This window comes from Macaca fascicularis, chromosome 6 (genome assembly GCF_037993035.2).
Source record: "Macaca fascicularis isolate 582-1 chromosome 6, T2T-MFA8v1.1".
NCBI classification, from domain to species: Eukaryota; Metazoa; Chordata; class Mammalia; order Primates; family Cercopithecidae; genus Macaca; species Macaca fascicularis.
Window position 1 is genome coordinate 12307784 of NC_088380.1, and position 7655 is coordinate 12315438.

The 7655-nt window shown below is 37.9% G+C and overlaps 1 long non-coding RNA gene across 1 annotated transcript; it reads right to left on the bottom strand.

Moving 5' to 3' along the window:
* Positions 1-783: 783 nt before the first annotated feature.
* On the bottom strand, positions 784-7444 carry LOC135971087 (uncharacterized). Its single transcript, XR_010587165.1, has 3 exons — positions 7339-7444; positions 1566-1682; positions 784-1020 (listed from the first exon to the last, which is right to left on the bottom strand). It is a non-coding gene; the product is annotated as an uncharacterized lncRNA (long non-coding RNA).
* Between the last annotated feature and the right edge of the window lie 211 nt (positions 7445-7655).

Genomic DNA, 7655 nt, shown 5'->3' on the forward strand with positions numbered 1-7655 from the left:
CCACACTCTTCAAATTATAGTCACCTCCCGCCCCTAGTAATAATCACAGATGAGGTAATCTGCTGCAGAGGAATAGGCTCCTTGCAAGAGTGACTGCTCAGGAGACTGACTTGTAGGGGAATTGGTTCCAGTGCTTTGCCCTGCAAAGATTTGTTTAAAGGCTACATTGGGCAGCAATACTTGTGAAGCCTATCAGCACATCACTAAAATATGACCATTGCCAGAGCATATCAACATTATTTTGAAGACAGGTTTGACTAAATGGGGTCAGACAACTTGGTAACAAAACTGTTGTTCGTGAGCAAAGGGTATTGTATTTAGGGCATCCAAACTCATAGTGAGTTAATGTATGGGAAGAGGTTGTAATGCTGTCCTTTATCTTAGTAGAAATATTATTGGGAAGCTCGACCCCATGTGTGGGTACAGTTTTTAATACCAATTCTGTGTAATTTGGGGAATGACTTTTTCAGGTTCCACCAGTATGAAATACGAGCCTCCTGCTTGAAATGTTATGTGCCACTATAGTAAACACTATATGGGTTCCCAAGATGATTTAGAAGTACAAAGTCATGTTTCTCTTAAATAACCATGGAAGTTAAATTTTCCTTTGAGCGAGCCAAATCTTCTATTGAATTTGTCAAAACTCAAAGACCTGTAACCCCCAAATTAACTTTAGAGTATGTACATATACCCCAATAGAAAAAATACACATTTAAATATATCTGAGAAAATGTCAATATTGACAACACATTAATAAAATTGTAGCTTATGTATGTAGGTACTTCTTAAATTTTATTACATTTTTCTCTATTCTAAATGTAGAACACACTTCTTACTTCCCATGTTGGGACTCAGAAACATCAAAATATGGTGTTTTGACATGCTCAACTGAAGACAAAGCCTCAAGGTCTCTCTGACCTCTCTGCTGCTACCATCTCACCAAAGGAGTTGAAGTTCCTTTATCCGCCCAAGATCCAACACACCAAGGAGAACAATTGTTTTTTCATTTTCTTCCCACTCCTGTAAGACCAAGAATGTAACCACACCTGAGCAGACATTTTCGCTGTCAAAGAGAACTATTTACAAGTGAATTACTGTTCCTGCATCCATTCATTCTCCCTAGTAACCCCCTCAACAGAATTCCTCTTCTCCCCTCTCCCACAGCCTGTTTAGCAAGGATGATATGTAAGTTTCCAAACCCCACTAGGGTGTTGGGTCTTCATTCTGAAAGCTTCCATATATAGTCATTAAATAATTGTGTGCGCCTTTCTCCTACTAATCTGCCTCATGTCAGTGATTTTTCAGCGACCCTTCAGAAGGCAAAGGGGAAGTTTCCTCTTGGTTTCTCTACATTCCTATTGGCCAAATTCAATCACCACTACCAGGATAGTGACTCTTTGTAGTGAATTTAATAGGATTCTTCCCTACTCCCTGTATCTGTCAGAGTTCTCCAGAGAAACAGAATCAATAGGAGATACAAACATATATATATATATATACACACATACATACACACACACACACACACACACACAATTTATATTTATTGTGAGGAATTGGCTTACATGATTATGGAGGCTGAGATGTCCCATGACCTGCTGTCCGCAACCTGTAGGCCCAGGAAAGCTGGTGGTGTAATTCAATGAGAGTGCATGGTGTAAATTCCAGTCTGGGGAATTTACCTAGAAATAATGTCTGATCATTAACCACACCTAGAAAAAATGTTTAATCTGGGCATCCCCTGGCCAGTCAAATTAATACATAAAATTATTCATCACAGTCCCCCAAATTCATGTCCACCTGGAGCCTCAGAAAGTGACTTTATTTGGAAATAAGATCTGTGCAGATATAAGTGAGGAAGTTAGGATAAGGTCCTACCAGATGATGGTGTCCTCATAAGAAAAGGAGACAACACACAAACACATGCAAGGATGCGGATGGAGGCCATATGAAAATGAAGCGAGGCTGGAGAGATGCAGATGGAAGCCCAGGAGTACCAGGGATTGTGTGGAGCCATTGAAGCTGGGAAGGAGCAAGAACAGATTCTTCCCTAGAGCCTTCAGAGAGAGCAAGGCCCTGCCAGTACCTTGATTTCCGACTTCTAGGCCCCACAACTGTGGGAAACTAAATTTCTGTTGTTTTAGATGACCAGTTGGTAGTAATTATGTGTTATGGTTGCCTTAGGAAACTATTACAATTCCCTTCTTGCCCAAAGGAACTGGGATACAGTAGCAACTTGCCGTGTGCCCTGTTGGAAGTGTTTCCCTTTTGGGGATCAGGACCTCTGAACCTGCAGAACCCAGCATTACAGCTACAGAAGGCACAAATTCAAAAAACAAAACAACAACAAAAACCCAAAACAGCAACAAAGCTGATGTTTTTTACCTTTGACTCCTGAACACATGTATTCTTCCCCAGGGTATAGCAATGTATCTAAAGGCCTTTGACTCAAAATCTATACTAGGTCTTAGGAGAAGAGCATCCATTCTTGGGGCATATCAGCTCTGAGCAGGCACTGCAAACTGTACCTTTGTCCAGCCTATCATCAACTCTCTGACCATCCACTTCTGGGTAGTGGAGAACATGATAAAACCTTCTGATGTGGGCCTATTCTTGTGCCTTCTTTTCTGTAAAAAGGATCCTCTGGTCACACCTTACTTTATGTGAGATCCCCAGTTGCCAGAGAGGTTCTGGCTAAAGCTCAGTGATGATGGAAAGTAAATGGAAGAAATGAAGTGTTTGTATTAAAGTATTATTTTGCATCAATAATAGTTTAATAAAATGATAACCTGACTTATATAAAATGTTTTTCCATACATATGAGAATGACAAATATAAAATATATGATGTCTTTAGCTGTCTTATTATATTATGCCTGTCTTTACTACACTCTCCTATTTCTGGCCCCCTATTAGAACTATTCTTTCTTCATTACAATAATCCTCATTCAGGAGTTTTATGTGATGATAATGGGTGCGGTACATGCTAGTCTATGCCTCTGTTCTAAAATTTGCCTTCATTCAATTCAGTCAACATTTATTAACTAACAACAGTGTTGGGAAGGGAGTGTCCATTTCAAAATTGTTCCACTTAAGAAAATAAAAGAAGTTATACTATTTATCTTTTTCTATATATGGTCACAATATTTTATTACTTAGGACAACAATAATCATGTATTAGCCTGTCCTAGTTTCTGCAGGTGAGGGTTTGAACAGAACATAGTGAGGACAGCCCATCTGCTCCAATTTTGGAGCCTCAGTGGACGATGTGGAGGCAGGGTGGCAGGGGATTTGAGGCTTATTCACCGGTGGGGTGGGGGTTGACACTGGCTATTGGCTGAAGCCTTGGCTGGCATTGTCAGCTGGGCCACCTAACTGTGGTCTCCCCGTGTCCACTGGGCTTCCTCATACCATGATGGCTGCTTCTCTGACAGAAGGAGAGCAAGAGCACACAAACTAAACAGGAAGAAACTGTGTTCTGTAAATGTCCTTGTATCAGAAGGTAGGTGGCTTCATTTTGATGTACTCCAGTCATCTCAGGAGTCAGAAGCCCTGAGCAGTTTCAGCAGGAAAACACAGAGACTTTGAAATGGTTTGACTGTGTCCCCACCCAAATCTCACCTTGAATTGTAGTTCTCATAATCCCCACAAGTCATGGAAAGGACCCAGTGGGAGGTAATTGAATCATGGGGGTGGTTACCTCCGTGCTGTTCTCATGATAGTGAGAAAGTTCTCAGGATATCTGACGGTTTTATAAGGGGCTCTTCCCCCTCTTTGCTCGGCACTTCTCCTTGCTACCACCATGTGAAGAAGGATGTGTTTGTTTCTCCTTCCACCATGACTGTAATTTTCCTGAGGCCTCCCCAGCCCTGCAGATCTGTGAGTCAACTAAACCTCTTTCCTTTGTAAATTACCCAGTCTTGGGTATTTCTTCGCAGCAGTATGAAAATGGACTGACATAGACTTCCTGTTCTGTGAGATGAGTGTCAATTTCACTCTAAGGAGAGACGTGAGATGAAATAATGTATTAGCATAGCCATCATTGAAAATGGCCACAGGAATGAATGAACCCACATTCAATATACATTTGCTCTATGTCTGACACTGCACTGAGTGTTTTAAGCACATTTTTTTAATTGAATCTTTACAGTAGATCCTTTTTTCTTCTGCATGATGTCACATGTAAATATATGACTTATATAAAAACATCTGAGGTTGCCAAATTGTTTGCATTCCAAGCCTCCTAACCAAGGATAATAGTGAGGGGAGCTATAGGAACCTTGCCCTTTTTAAAATTTCTGTTCACAACATAAGAAAGGCAAGACACAAACATGGCAAGTACATCTCTGATTACTTATTACTTTTTATTTCAGACTGTTATTTTTATTAGATTCAATATAAGTATATATGGTATGTGTTTATAATTTTTTTTTGAAAAGGGAGATGGGTTGAATTAAAAATTACATTTTTGTCAGAGATGCTATTAAGTGGAATACTTTTTTTTTTAATGAGTCTGACTAAAATGTTAGTTTTTAATATCACAAGATTATCATGGCATGTTTTATCTAAAAGAAAGTTAGAAATCATTTGGGTAGACTCCCTTGTTTTGTATCCGAAGCATAAAGAAGAGAAATTATTTGTTGAGGTCATAAGAGGTAGGATGAGACCTCAGACCCAAAGGTATGCATTAATTCTAACTTATTTTAAATTAAATATTTTTTAGACAAATGAAGTATTCTGTAAAGAAATTACATGGATATTGACTACCTCCCATTATTTGATAGATTCATTATTAAATAACAGAGGAAACTTGTTGAATAACAGTATCTGCCTTCAGTAAAAAAATTAAAAATTAAAATGTGGTGATAGCAGAATGCTATAGGAAAATAATTATTATTTTCATACAATGATATTGAAATGATTTCATATAATCATATAATTCATATGATGATTTTCATAATAATGAATTGCAGTTAGTATTGCAGATTTCAGCATGTAACTCAACAGAGTATTTAAAAACCAGAGTACCACTGGAACCCCTGTTAGTACATGGTTTAATTTTTCAGAAAAAAAAAAATTTAAATGTATGTGCAGACATTTCTGAATTTTGGGAGCAGCTTCATCAGAGCCAATTTATCTTGACTATCAAGCAGCAATTGAGTAGAAAATTTCTCGATATCAGAAATGTTTTATCTTTGCAATTATATTGTTTTCCCAAAGACACAGAAAATACTTATGGCCATTTTTATCGCCTGTAGTGAAAAAAAAGTAAAATGAGTAAATGCTTATTACAATTCTGAAAAACAAGCAGTATATAAAACAATCAAGTACATATATACTTCACACATGAGAAAAATTATGGATAACTAGGGGATACTTTTGAAAACTTTATAAAATAGTAGTCTTATAAGACTGACATATTATTTATTATTTTTAAAAATTCAAAATTAACATTAGCCATAGAAATACTTTCTCTCTTAAATGTACACAGATATTTCTGATATAAAACATAAAGCAGGCAGAAGGAGATAGATTCCTTTTCCTGTTTCTTGCACATGATCTGTTAGAATTCAGTTTATTTTATTTTAATCGAACTATGAATAAAATACTGGTTTTAAAAATTTGAATAGATTACCAGGAAATGCTAATATTCATTTATGAATATTAATGTGTCAGCATGCATGAAAGTCTCATTAATCAGAGAACTGGCACATGGTTGGAATGTGTAGATTGCTACTGTGTGTATCCCTGATGTTATACGATCAAAAAAGTTGAAAACTCACAACTTGAGCTCATGTATAATTACCCAAACTTCCTGAGTTTTATTATGGGCTGAAATATGTCCCCCTAAAATTCATATTGAAAATCAAAGTCCCAATCCCCAATGTGATGGTATTTGGAGAAAGGACCTTTAGGAAGGTAATAAAAGTTAAATGAGATAATAAGGGTGGGGCTCTAATCTGATGGGATTGCTGTCTGTATAAGAGGAGGACCAGACACTGGGGAGTGCTCTGTTTCTCTGCTTGTCTCTCTGTCTCTGCCTCTATTTCCTGTGCAGGGGAGAAGAGTCATGTGAGGACACAGTGAGATGGTTACCCTCTGAGAGCCAGAAGGAAAACCTTTACCAGAAACCGACCTTGCTGAACCTTGACCTTGGATTTCCAGTGTCCAGAAGTGTGAGGAAATAACAGTCTGTTGTTTATGCCACTAAGCTTGTGGTATTTTGTCAGAGCAGGGTGAGAAGACTAACACAGGTTTTCTTTTTCAGTTATTCAGGAGAACTGGGAAATTGGAAAATAAATTCTCATTTTCAGGAAAAATACTTCTTTTTTTACAAGTATGATTTTCTCATACTTAGAATTCATGAATTCCATTCATATATAACAGTAACTAGAAGAATATGAACTGGGGTTTAAAAAGAAAAAATAAGTTAAAGTAAATGGTGCACAGAAATAGGATTCTTCAGCACAACGTTGGAAAGAAGAAACTAAGCTAAAAACATCAATGAAGATGGTCAGCAAGATGGCAGAATAAGAAGTCTCAACTCTTTCCCACACAGAAACACCAATTTAACAATGATATATGGACCAAATATCATCAGTCTGTGTACCTTTATGAGAGGGTCAGAATCCAGTTAAGAAATTGCAGGCTTCTAGATAAGCACAAAGCTGAGAATGGCTGTATTGAACCAGGTAAGAGCAATTTTACTTTACTAGTGTCAGCTCTTTCTCCAAGCCAGCACAGCTCAGCACCAAGAGAAATAGCCTCAGCCTACAACTTCTCCCTCATGGATGCAGAGAGAATGGACTGTGCTTCCAACAACCCTGGCTTTTTAGTTCACTGCCTAAAGAAACAGATTCTGTCTTGCCTCACATAGAGTTCTGAGAGAACTGGCATAGTTCAGATGTCCATAGACAGTTAAGAACAGAGAAAAAGAGGTGGGGCTTACTGCTACTGGCATGGCTCTGTGAGATAGGGAGAAGGAGCTTCTTCACAGAGAATAATGGATAGAAACGTAGTATGCCTCCAATGTCCCAGCCTGTGGTACAGGGGTCAGATACCAGAAGGGGTAAGAGATGGAAGGCTCCTGGAAAGAAAAGGAAAGGAAAGGAAAGGAAAGGAAAGGAAAGGAAAGGAGAAAAGGAAGAAGGAAGGAAGGAGGGAAGGAAGGAAGGAAGGAAAGAAAGAAAGAAAGAAAGAAAGAAAGAAAGAAAGAAAGAAAGAAAGAAAGAAAGAAAGAAAGAAAAGAAAGAAAGAAAGAAAGAAAGAAAAGAAAGAAAGAAAAGAAAGAAAGAAAGAAAAGAAAGAAAGAAAGAAACTAGTAAATCTGTCTACTTACCCATGCATTTGTTCAGAAAATACACATCCATAGAAGGGGTTTGAGAAGCACCCGGAATATCTCCCAAGGCTGATGGATGAAGGTCTCCCTCTGTCCGAGCCAGTCTATAAAGAGTGGAAGAAGTAGCTATTTCTGCAAATGCACAAACACCAACACAAAGCTACAAGGACCATGAAGAATAAGGAAACAATGATACAGGCAAAGCAGCAGAACAAATCTCCATTAAATGACCCTAAGGAAATTGAGATCTGTGAATTGGCTGACAAATAATTTAATGCAATTATCTTGAAGCTCAATTAATTACAAGAAAACAGACA